Genomic DNA, 13,432 nt, shown 5'->3' with positions numbered 1-13,432 from the left:
AGTAGATTGAGGTAAAGCTAGGAGCCATCTGAGTGTGTCATAAGAGTATGCAAATGGGATGACTTTATGATAGAGTTTCGAAAGGTTGATGGGATATTGATATGCCAAAATAGGAAAACAGTATATCTGTCAATTAATTCCGGATCATCTTATGAAGTATGGATGGAGAAGGCAATGACAAACCACTCCAGTACTCTTGATTGAAAATCCCATGGACAAGGGGGCCTGGTAGGCTGCCGTGTATGGGGTCACAGAGAGTCAGACACGACTGAAGCCACTTAGCAGCAACAGCAGCAGCAAGAAGTAAGGATCTCAGGCATCCTAGATCAAGGCAAATGAGATATTAATACATATAGCATTATAAGATATCAGTGAATAATCAAGTCTGACAAAAACACAAGTATTGTTCATTTTTTACTATTCATGTTGTATCTCTCATGATTATGCTCCCATGATATAATGTATATATTATTGTAGGGTTAGAATGGAGAAATACATGTATGGATTTTTATGCATTAGGGAGATTCATATATACCAATTTGGAGAGTTTGTCTCTATTCTACAAAGCAACAGGAAACCAAGAACATTTAGTCCAGGAGAGCAGTATGTCCAGAATTAGAAAAGAGAAACTTTAATGTGCATTGAGGAGTTGTGGCTGTTGGGACTCATAGAGAATAAGAAAGAGATCAGAAAGAGCTGGGAATATTATGACACTAAAAATCAAAGAGGGCTCTGCCAAGTGAAAAGACGCAAAAGATGTGAGAGATACAGGAAATGAAATAGACCTTGACCACATGCAAGGAATGAGGCAGACATAAGAGTCAGAAAAGGCATCTAACGATATGGGACTAGTTGAGTCAATCAATGAAATATCAGAGAGAAGGGAGGAGATAAATTAAGGTTTTATCCAAAAGCATCAGAGCTCTATTTTCCTGTATTTCATCAACTTAGTACCAGAAATCACCAAAAAATGTTAAAGTTCTGCAGCAAATGACAGAAATAAGTACTCTACGGAGCCTCTGCTAGACCCTCTGGAATACCAAAAGCAAAGCACGACTACCCAGTGATAACAAGCAGTAAGTCTCTACTCACTTTCAACACTTAAATACAACATACATTGTAAAGCATAGAGGATGAATGGAAATAAAATGGAAACAACCTATACCTTTACAGAGTCAGCCTAAACAAAACCTAAAAACTGGCCGAAATAGAGGTAATAGTCTCCTTAATCATGTGTCCACTTTCTCCAAGAGTTCCTCACTCCTTTTGCCTGAATCCTCCCTTGTTTACCAACCCTTCATTGGCTTACTCTCAGCAGACGATCAGCTAGTCACTAATCAATAAATAATTAAACCTTGTTCACTCCTGAAATATATTTGTATTGATGGACTCTTCAAACTGAAAAGGTGTCTAATCCCCTGAAAGTAAAACTATAATACTGGAAGGACTCCTTCCCAACCTCTTTCCAAAATGCCCAGTGGGCAGCAGCTGCGAGTGTAGCTACTCAGACATCTTCTGCTGTAATAATAACCTGTTTGGATAGTGAAGACAGGAGATGGATGAAGCACTGAAAGATGTCAAGAAAGAATTGCATGGACAAGTGGAAAAGGTAGCAGAAGCCTTAAACACCGATCTGTACCTGCACACTATACCATGTGATGGGAACCAGGTGGGCCTAATTAGGGATGGATTATTCAAGAAAGCTCACATGAGTTGGCACTCAGAAGTTTGATTCAACTCAACTATTTCAACATGATTCTTTGATTCTAAGACTCAAAGCCACTTGTCCCATTTAACTGCACTAAGTCAAAGCTGGAATATACTTATTGCCTGTTTGAACACTGCCTAGAGATCTTAGAAGTTCTCTTTGCAAGAAGAAAATTGTAACAATTTCTAGTGACAGCTGTTCACCAGACTTATTGCAGTGATCATTTTGCAATATATATCAAATAATTACACTGTATACCTAAAACCAAAATAACATTATATGTCAATATTATCTATGTATAATGACACCTTAAACTAAAATAGCTTTATTTGTCAAAGTGACCTATATATAATGATCATATAATCATTATGTTATATACATAACACATACGCATACCTTCAGTTAAGTTCTATCACTTAGTCATATCAAATCTTTGAGACCCCATGAACTGTAGCACATCAGGCTCCCCTGTCCTCTATCATCTCCTGGAACTTGCTCAAACTCATGTCCACCGAGTCGGTGATGCCATCCAACCATCTCATCCTCTGCCATCTCCTTCTACTCTTGCCATCCGTTTTTCCCAGCATTAGGGTCTTTTCCAATGAGTCAGTTCTTTGCATCAGGTGGAAAAATTATTGGAGCCTCAGCTTCTGGGTCAGTCCTTTCAATGAATATTCAGGGCTGATCTCCTTTAGTATTGACCGGTTTGTTCTCCTTGCAGTCCAGAGGACTCTCAAGAATCTTCTCCAACACAGCCGTTCAAAAGCATCAATTCCTCAGTGCTCAGTTTTCTTATGGTCCAGCTCTCGTATCCATCCAGACTACTGGAAAAACCATAGCTTTGATTAGATGGCATTATATTTATATATATAAACATATGTGTACACACACCTATGTAAGGAAGAGTTTTGAAAAGGAATATAATTCTATTTTGGATAAAGAAATCAAATCAACTAGTATATTTTTTTTTGAAATGTGCATTTTAGCTATTATTGGGTCTAAAGCCTTATCTTCATATGTAGTTTACGTTTATGCTGATAAAAGAAACAGAAATGTGTCCTAACCTTGTAACATTAACTGCAGAACAGCTTATTTACAATAGCTAATCAAAAACCCCAAATTTTGAAATCTATAGGCATGCGCAGTACACTGTTATTGGTCATTTAAAAAACTGATCATTGACTTAAATCCTCCTTGACTCAAAAACTTTTATAGGTGCTTAGTTTACATTAATAAACAAAGCAGGCAGATATTTACCCTCATGGAACCAGTTTTGCAGCTGGGGAAACACAGATAGTCTGCAATAAATATGAATCTAAGTACGTTACACGGTATGTTAACAGGTGATCTGTACTGCGGGAAAAGAAATGGTAAAGCAGAGGATGGGGTTTCAGGAATGCATGTGAAGAAAGGTAGGTGGTTTAAAGAAATACAACTTAGACCACACTGAGGGGAGCAAACACCCTTTCTTGCCTTCAAGATTCCAGTTTTCCTCTGTCCAGTCAGGTCTCTTGTTCTTCTACCCAACTTCAAAATGTTTCTGTGTCTGAGGCTCTATGCAATCTCATGCAAACATAGATGTTCTGAATATTCTGCCTCTCTTCAGTTGAACTGGTTTCATAAAAAAATTTTTGGTAACTCCCCAAAATTAAGTAATATTTTATGCAGCAAATTTTGATACTTTTCTTTTTCCTGAAGAACTAATCTCCAAATTATTTTCCATTTTACAACACACAGTCATTGACCTAATTATACTATGTAAAAATATTATATATGCAATGCTATTCTAATATATTATGACATTTAAAAATATACACAAAATATAACCTAATGACAGGGAGATAAAAATAGCAAGAAATGGAAATGCTAATATTTTCTTCCCCAGTGGATGAGAACACTCATTTTTATGGCCACTAGATTAATGGATTCTGAATGTACACACATAATCATACCAGTTGTTTAGCTATAATAATAAAGGAATGTCTTTTATATATAGCTTCAATCAAAGTTCTCAGAATTCCACAAGGGGCCAATAATAAAATTATATGTGACTAACTCTTTTCATATGCATATATATCATTCTGAACTCAATTAAGTAATCATTTTTAGTTATTTTGTTATTCCATCAACTTATCTACTGGTAAATAATCCAAACTCTACAATAGATTTCTTTTTTCAGGGTTTAAATCTCAAATAAAATAAAAGCAGAGTCATTGTCTTGAAAAAAATGGGCTAGTGAAAAAGTTGGCTTAAAGCTCAGCATTCAGAAAACTAAAAATCACAGTATCCGACCATATTACCTCATGGCAAATAGATGGGGAAACAGTGGAAAGAGTCGCTGACTTTATTTTTCTGGTCTCCAAAATCACTGCAGATGGTGATTGCAGATAAAAATTAAAAGACGCTTACTCCTTGGAAGGAAAGTTATGACCAACCTAGACAGCATATTAAAAAGCAGAGACATCACTTTGTCAAAAAGTTCCGTCTAGTCAAGGCTATGGTTTTTCCAGTTGTTATGTGTGGATGTGAGAGTTGGGCTATAAAGAGAGCTGAACACTGAAGAATTCATGCTTTTGAACTGGGATATTGGAGCAGATTCTTGAGAGTCCCTTGGAATGCAAGGAGATCCAAGCAATCCGTCCTAAAGGAGATCAGTGCTGGGTGTTCATTGGAAGGACTGATGTTGAAGCTGAAACTCCAATACTTTGGCCATGTGATGCGAAGAGCTGACTCATTTGAAAAGACCCTGATGCTGGGAAAGATTGAGGGCAGGAGGAGAAGGGGAGGACAGAGGATAAGATGGTTGCATGGCATCACCAACTCAATGGACATAGGTTTCGGTGCCCTCTGAGATTTGGTGATGGACAGGAAGGCCTGGCGTGCTACAGTCATGGAGTCGCAAAAAGTCGGACACGACTGAGTGACTGAACCAAACTGAACTGAAATGTCTTAGAAGAATAATTAAAATGCCGTATGGATATAATTATTTATATATGCATTTGTAAAGAAAATTAATGAAAAAATACAGAAGACTTACAGTTTGCTGAAACAGAAAGTGTACTCACTCAGAGCTGAATATACATGTAATCTAGAAAAATACTTTCTCAGCTTCTGATGACTTCTAAAGAAAGGGACTCCATGACTTTCATCTCCAGCCTACTGTGCACTCCTTTCCACTTCCCTCCTCAACTTGCCTCCATGAAATCTCTTCCCCAGGTTATAAAACACACTTTGGGCTTCTGGTTCAGACAAGATGACTTGATCTCTTTGTGCCCACTCCTCTGTTTATTCTGGAAATAAGTAGAGACCACTAAAGGGAGCTTTTATAGTAGGCCAGAAGAAGGTGAACTAGTTTAGGGCCTGAAGAATGGATAAGAAACACAGCAGCATGTAACAGAAGACAACCCAGGCCCAGAATTCCTGACCTCCAACCTAGCATCAGAAGGCAGCCTGAATAGAACTGTTCCTCTCAAGGAATAAATGTGAAGGAACACCAGGTGGTGGTTTAGTTGCTAAGTTGTGTCTGATTCATTGGGACCCCATGAACTGTAGCCCACTATGTTCCTCTGTCCATGGAATTCTCCAGGCAAGAATACAGATTCCTATGTCCTTCTCCAGGGGATCTTCCCAACCCAGGGATTGAAGCCAGGTCTTCACAAGGCAAGTGGATTTCTTACTGTCTGAGCCACCAGGAAAGCCTGAGAAATTTAATAATGGAATGGATATTTGGAAATTAAAAGGATAAAAACACATATGAATATTAGATAAAGTAGCCTTTGAGTAAAGAAAATATCTAAGTACAAAGGAATACAAGGACATTACATAAGGAAGAAAGAGTCAATCCAGCTTGAACACATAATAATCCTAAATATGTATACATGAAACAACATAATCTCAAAATACTTGAAGCAAAATTAGATACATCATATGAATATTCCTATACACTTTACTGAGATTGAAACTGTGACATAAAACTTTTGAAAAACAAATCATCAGTCCAAGATAGTTTGACCGGAGAATTCTAACAAATATGTTAAAATTAAGATCAATTTGACATAATTTCTTCAAGAAAATGAAAGAGTAGGAAACCATTCCCAACTAATTAGATGGGGCCAGTTTTGCTCTATATCAAAATCAGATAAAGGCAGTACAAAAAGGTATTTTTCAGACTAACGTCTCTCACAAATTTGGAATTAAAATTTTCATTCTCACACATACAAATTAACCAAATGAATTCAACAATGTATAAAAACATCTCTTGTTAGTTTCTGGTCCCTTCCTAAGTCTGGTCAGATTACCTATCTCTTCAAAGGGTTTAGGTGAATCATGTATAGAGACAGTTCAGTTCAGTTCAGTTCACTCGCTCAGTCGTGTTTGACTCTTTGCACACCAGGCCTCCGTGTCCATCACAAACTTGTGGAGTTTACACAAACTTATGTCCATTGAGCCCGTGATGCCATCCAGCCATCTCATCCTCTGTTGTCCCCTTCTCCTCCTGCCCCCAATCCCTCCCAGCATCACAGTAAGAATATTATCTTACCAGAAATACAGTGACAAATCCTCGAGTCTAGGTCAAATCAGAAGCTGACCTCTCCCATTCAAGTTATCCTACCCAGTCATTTTAAATGTCTAGCAAATATCACTGCAACTAGATTCATAAGTTAAACAAAACATGTCTACTACAAAGAAATGGTGGGTGTGTTTGATATTCTTTATTTGCCCCTCTGGAACCCTGTTGATCATTTTCTATTATGTTATGAACCTTTGGAGGCTGAGAAGACCAGACTTTATCCCTCTAGCTCTCCTGGCCTCTGACTTCTACTTGAGTTTTGCCAGTGGTGGACAAAAGAAATTATTGAGTCAGTGGAGAAAGAGATTCGTGGATTGATTCTTTCCTCTGACTCCTTTCTTGCTGGGCAGTGGCCAGATCTCTCCACTGAAGTCCAGAGCTCTGGTCAGAGGCCCTCGCTTTTAGCTGCAGCTATGTACAAGACTCTTTAGAGACTGCAATATCCGTTCTCTTCTTTGCTCCATGGCCCTAAAATTGTTCATGCACCCCTGTTGTTGCATGTCTCAAAGAGTTTTGCTTTTCCTTTTAAGCTTTCCTGAGCTCTGCTACAGCTTCCAAATCCTTAAAGCCCATTGTGTGTTAGTCGCTCAGGCATGTCTGACATTTTGTGATCCCCATGGACTGTAGCCTACAAGGCTTCTCTGTCCAAAGGATTCTTCAGACAAGAATAGTGGAGTGGGTAACCATTCCCTACTGAATGGATCTTCCCTGACCCAGGGGAGCAACCCAGGGTTCCCACATTGCAGGGAGATTCTCTGTCATCTGCACCACAGGGGAAGCCAGTTTTCTTTATTTTCCTTATCTGTGTAAATCATCTTGATTTCTGACAATGATAGGGGTGGCTATGGAGCTGCTAGATAAAGAGGGTCCCTCAAAGATCTAATGCTAAACTGCTTACAACAGGAGGGTACATCTTTTTTCTGACTCCAAAATCATAAATACAAGAACATGTCACAGGTAGTGTAAAAATAAGTGCTGAGAAATCAATGATTTAAGAATGAATTTGGTAAAAATGCACAAAATTTAAGCTATAAGATAACGAATAAGATCTGAGGATCTAATGTGTAACATGGTGACTATGGTTTGTAATGTGTTATTGAAATTTGTGGGGTTGCCCAGGTGATGTTAGTGGTAAAGAACCCTCCTTCTAGTGCAGAATGCATAAGTGACATGGGGTGAATCCCTGGGTCAGGATGATCCCCTGGAGGAGGGCATGGCAACCCACTCTAGTATTTGTTCCTGGAGAATCCCCATGGACAGAGGAGCCTGGCAGGCTATATAGTCCATGGGGTCACAAGAGTTGTACATGACTGAAGTCACTTAGCACACATGTAAGAGAGGAAAACTTAAAAGTTCTCACCAAAAAGATCTCTAAAGGTAAATATGTGAGGTGATATGAACAGATATGTTAATTAAATAAATGAAGGAATCCATTAATCATATATACCTATTTAAATTGTCATGTATACTTTAAACATCTTGCCATTTTATCTGGAAATTATATTTTAAAAAAATGAACAACAACAAAAAGAAGAATTTCAATGCTTTTTATATAATATTGTAGATATTTCAGCCATTACTATTGGTATGTAAAACGGTTTTCTTTATTCCAGATAATAACCAGTGGGATTCACTGGATATTCAGAAATGGAAGAAATCTTGGACATTATCTAGACATCCTCCCATATTAAGTATATATAAGTAAATCCAAAAATGATTAAGTCACTTATCTAAACATAAAACTCGATGCAAAAGCAGCAATAGAAACCACATTTCCTAGGTTTAGGGGAAACTTTACCGAATTACCCAGCAATTGGAAATATCTCCTATGCGCTGCAAAACTTGCTTCTTATCTCTTTCACAGAAGTGATCATATTCTGCTTTGTATTCAGTGTACAGTTAGCATAAGCTTTACCAAATAACTTAAATTCCTTGAAGGTTCAATCCTGGCATGTCTGTTCTTCTCACTCTATATTCTCACTTATGGCTAAAATTCTTTATCAAAGCCATTTCTTCTCCCTGGAACACCCTAGCTCTTTCACCTCATGACTTCCCCGACATCTTTCAGATCTCAGTGAAAACCAGTTCCACAAAGCAGCCTTTCATATTCTGAGACAGCTCAGGTCTCCTTGTTATGTGGACATATGGCATTCTGTGCTTTTCCCTCTTGACACATGTCCCAATTATGGTGCAATATTTAACTTTGAAATTTCCCTCATTTCTCCTTTTCTATTAAAATTTAAGTCCTAATTTAGAAAGTCCACATGTGTTCTCTTCTCTACTGTCCATTCTTTGCACCTAGCAGGCCTTCATTAGGTGTTTGTTCAATGAAACATTTCATTCAGGCAGAGTTAAATTCCAATGAGTTTTTGATGTTGCTCTCACAGCATACAGTGAACTAAAACCATTGAGGTCTTTTTTTCCCACCCAAATCTTCATACCCTAATTATTTGGACAAAATTATGGAACTAGAACTGTGGGGTCTTCCCTTGTGGCTCAGTTGGTAAAATATCTGCCTACCATGTGGGAAGTCTGGGTGTGATCCCTGAGTTGGGAAGAGTCCTTGGAGAAGGGAATGGCTACCCATTCCAGTATTCTGGCCTGGAGAATTCCGTGGACTCTAGAGTCCATCGAGTCACAAGTCAGACACTACTGAGCGAGTTTCTTTCACAGAACTGTGGATTTATTTGCTTTTAATTGTTACCCTATTAGATGGAAAGCACTGGATGTTTGGTCTTTTATTCCACATACAATAGTCATCAGAGTTTCCTCTCCTAAGATAATGTGATAATTGAATCACTGACTAAAAGGTGAATAGGACAGAACTAGAGACAATGCTCTGAACCTGCCACTTGAGTCTACTTTTTACCATAGGATTCTTAATTTTGCTAGAGGAGTTCAGTTTCTTAGCTGTACTCTCTGATCATGACAGATAAAAGTACTTTAAGGAGAGCCTACAAATCAAATATTCTTACATTGTACACAGACACCTAATCTCTCTTTGAAGGTACAAAAGAAATTCACTGCCTTGATGAATTGTTACCTGCTTTTCCTAGATGAAAGTGCCATCTTCTTCCTGATGGCTTCCTAAATTCATTCTCACCATATTTATCTCCCTGACCACATTTGACTTACATTATAGTTAATTATCTGAACAACACCAATCGCCACTCCTTTAATTCAGTTACCCTGGGGCTACATGGGTACGCCAACTGCCCTGAAGTTATTCTTTTTTTTTTTTTTTTCAATTTCTCCTTTATTTATTTATTTCAGTGGGTTTTGTCATACATTGATATGAATCAGCCATAGAGTTACACGTATTCCCCATCCCGATCCCCCCTCCCACCTCCCTCTCCACCCGATTCCTCTGGGTCTTCCCAGTGCACCAGGCCTGAGCACTTGTCTCATGCATCCCACCTGGGCTGGTGATCTGTTTCACCATTATTGAGTATCAAACATGGCAGATACTGGCCAGCCATTTGTTCTTTCTGAGGTAAATATTATAATTAAAAACTAATAGCCAGCCTCCGGTATTTTGGATAAACTGACAATTGGACAAAATCTTAACTGCTATTCCAGATAAAAGTTACTTTTGTGTTAGTATCTTACTTTTAGAGAGAACTTGCATTCTAGATAGTGCTCAGGTAAATAGACATGGGACTTATATGTTAGCTGGGAAAATAACCCACTGTTGCAGGAAACAAAAGTAGACAAATCACTAATCCTCTCTATGCTTCAAGACCCATTTTATTAGGAGCTGGAGGCTCAGACAGTAAAGAGTCAGCCTGAAGTATAGGAGACCTGGGCTCTATCCATGTTCAGGAAGATCCCTGGAAGAGGGCATGTCAAACCACTCCAGTATTCTTGCTTAAGGAATCCCCATGGACAGAGGAGCCTGGCGGGCTGCAGTCCATTGGGTCATCAGTCCGTGGGGTCGTAAAGTGTTGGACAGGACAGAGCAACTACACACAGCAAACTTCTCAAGTTGACATACTGACATTTAGAAACAGTTTCTCTCACTAGTGTGCTGAACTACAACTCCTGGTTTTGAATGGAAGATCAAAAATAAAACTGATATTCCACAACAGGCAAGTAATTATTTCTATCAATGATTTGTTCTTAAAACTAAGCTAGAGAAATACATTGTGAGATAGAGCAGATAATGAGAAGTATAAGAGATCCAAACAGGGAAGCTGATCAACCAATGGATAATTTTCTTTTAGGAAAAAAGAGCAAACCTCAGTTTGGAATCATGTTTTATACAGAGATTTGCATAGTCTTTGGAAAGGTAAAGGATTTTCTACTCTAATTTTCCTTTTCCAGTGGAGAAAATCAAGCCCTAGAGAAGTAAAGATAGGTTTTCCAAGTCAAAGGGTAGTTATTTTAGGATTCTGATGAGAGCCCAGTGACAGGCCTTAGGGTCCATTTGCTTCATCTTTAGGCTGACAGGCTGGAGATTGGGCTACCAGTAATGGTGCCGTCTTCAGGTTGAATTGCTTTTATTTTGAGAAACTTCTTTCTTTGCTCTTAAGGCCTCAACTGATCGCATACAATCCACAATCTATAGGTTTAAATGTTAATTACCTCTAAGAAAATATGTTCCCATGTGAGCATGTCAAAGAAGTGCAATTTGAAAGAAACATGCAATTCTATGGAATATGTTATCATGTGACACTTTTTTGGAATTGAATATCTATGCTACCTGTTCCACATTCAAGACCTTGGAAGGGAAAACAAGATTGACTTTTTTTTTTTTTCCCCATTTATTTATTTAAAAAAATTTTTTCCATTTATTTTTATTAGTTGGAGGCTAATTACTTTACAATATTATAATGGTTTTTGTCATACATCAACATGAATCACCCATGGATTTACATGTCTTCCCCATCCCGATCCCCCCTCCCACTTCCCTCTCTCCCCGATCCCTCTGGGTCTTCCCCTCCAGTGTTTTAGTGCATGCAGGTGGCTGTTCCAAAATTTCAGAGGCTGGGTGGTTTATAAACCATGTTATTTGTCACTGTTCTGGAGGCTAGAATCCAAGATCAGGGTGCCAGCATGGTTGAGGGAGTGAGGGCCTCTTCCAGGACCTATCTCTGAATAGAAGGGATGAGCAAGTATTTCAGGCCTCTTTCACAAGAGCCCTAATCCCATTCATGTGGGCTCTGCCCTCATGACCTAACCATTTTCCAATGGTCCCACCTCCTAAAATCATCACTTTGGGGATTAGGTTTTCAACATATGAATTTTGGAAGAACACAAGTATTTAGACCATGGCACCCAACGAGGAGACTGACTTGTCTAAGGTAACCCAATGCCTCATGCATACTAAATGCTCTGTGGTGCTGATAGGAAGCCAAGGACTAAGGAAGTTGAATAAGGACCAGCAGCCCCAGGTGGAGGGTGTGAGATGGCAAACTCCATGATGGATTTTACAACAATATATGAGTATCTCCAGCATCTTCCTTGGTTAACAGTCATTGAGGATTCCCCCCTCCTATACATGTTCCTATTTGAAATATGAGTTAATTACTGAGTTCTTAGACAAAGTACCATTTTACCAACATGATGATATCACGACTGTGCATATGAAGAAAAGGGCCTTTGACAGATACAAATTTCAGAGTAGAAAGTCCACACTCAAGACTTTACTACCTTCTGATAGCAATTACAAGTTTGGGGATCTCCCAGGCCCATTCTTGGGTTCCATAATCAGCTAGGACTCTAAGAGCTCACTGAAAGCTGTTATAAATGTGGTTATGGTTTGTTCCAGATCTTTTTTTTTTTTTTTCCAGTGGGTTTTGTCATACATTGACATGAATCAGCAATAGATTTACACGTATTCCCCATCCCGATCCCCCCTCCCACCTCTCTCTCCACCTGATTCCTCTGGGTCTTCCCAGTGTTCCAGATCTTTGATTTATTTTTAACTTATTTTTTTATTTTTACTGAAGTATAATTGATTTACAATGCTATAAATGTCAGTTTTTGTTGAACAGTGAATAACTTGTATATATATAAACATATATCCACTCTTGTTTAGATTCTTTTCTCATGGAGCAACACAGGTTCCAAAAAAGGAAAAGGTGTTTGTCAAAGTTGTATATTGTCACCCTACTTATTTATCTTATATACAGAGTACGCCATGAGAAACACTGGGCTGGATGAAGCACAAGCTGGAATCAAGATTCCCGGAAGAAATATCAATAACCTCAGATATGCAGACAAGACCAGTCTTATGGCAGAAAGTAAAGAACTAAAGAGCCTCTTGATGAAAGTGAAAGAGGAGAGCAAAAAACTTGACTTAAAGCTTTTCAGAAAAGTAATATCATGGCATCCCATTCCATCGCTTCATGGCAAGTAGATGGGGAAACTGGACAGGGGCTGACTTTATTGTTTTGGGCTCCAAAATCACTGCAGATGGTCACTGCTCCATGAAATTAAAAGATACTTCCTCATTGGAAGGGAAGTTATGACCAACTAACTGCATATTAAGAAGCAGAGACATTACTTTGTCAACAAAGTTCCATCTAGTCAAGTCTATGTTTTTTCCAGTAGTCATGTGTGGATGTGAGAGTGGACTATAAAGAAAGCTGAGCACCATAGAATTGAAGCCTTTGAACTATGGTGTTGGAGCACACTCTAGAGAGTCCCTTGGACTGCAAGGAGATCCAACCAGTAAATCCTAAAGGAGATCAGTCCTGGGTGTTCATTGGAAGACTGATTTTGAAGCTAAAACTCCAATATTTTGGCCACCTGATGCGAAGAGCTGACTCATTTGAAAAGACCTTGATATTGGGAAAGATTGAAGGCAGGAGAAGAAGGGGATGACAGAGGGTGAAATGGTTAGGTAGCATCACCGACTTAATGGACAGGAGTGTGGGTACATTCTGGGAATTGGTGATAGACAGGGAGGCCTGGTATGCTGTGGTTCATGGGGCAGCAAAGTGTCGGACATGACTGAGCGACTGAACTGAACTGAACTCAAGTAGGTCATTTCAGAGAGTTGAGTAGAGTTTCCTGTTCTACACATAGGTCCTTATTAGTTATCTATCTTATATATATTACTGTGTACACGTTAATCCCAATGTTACAATTCATCCCTCCCTACTTGCCCTGGAACCAGAAGATATTTTTCTACATTGTGACTGTCTTCC

The sequence above is a fragment of the Dama dama genome, chromosome 7, assembly GCF_033118175.1.
Source record: "Dama dama isolate Ldn47 chromosome 7, ASM3311817v1, whole genome shotgun sequence".
NCBI lineage: Eukaryota > Metazoa > Chordata > Mammalia > Artiodactyla > Cervidae > Dama > Dama dama.
This window is presented reverse-complemented; position numbering follows the sequence as displayed.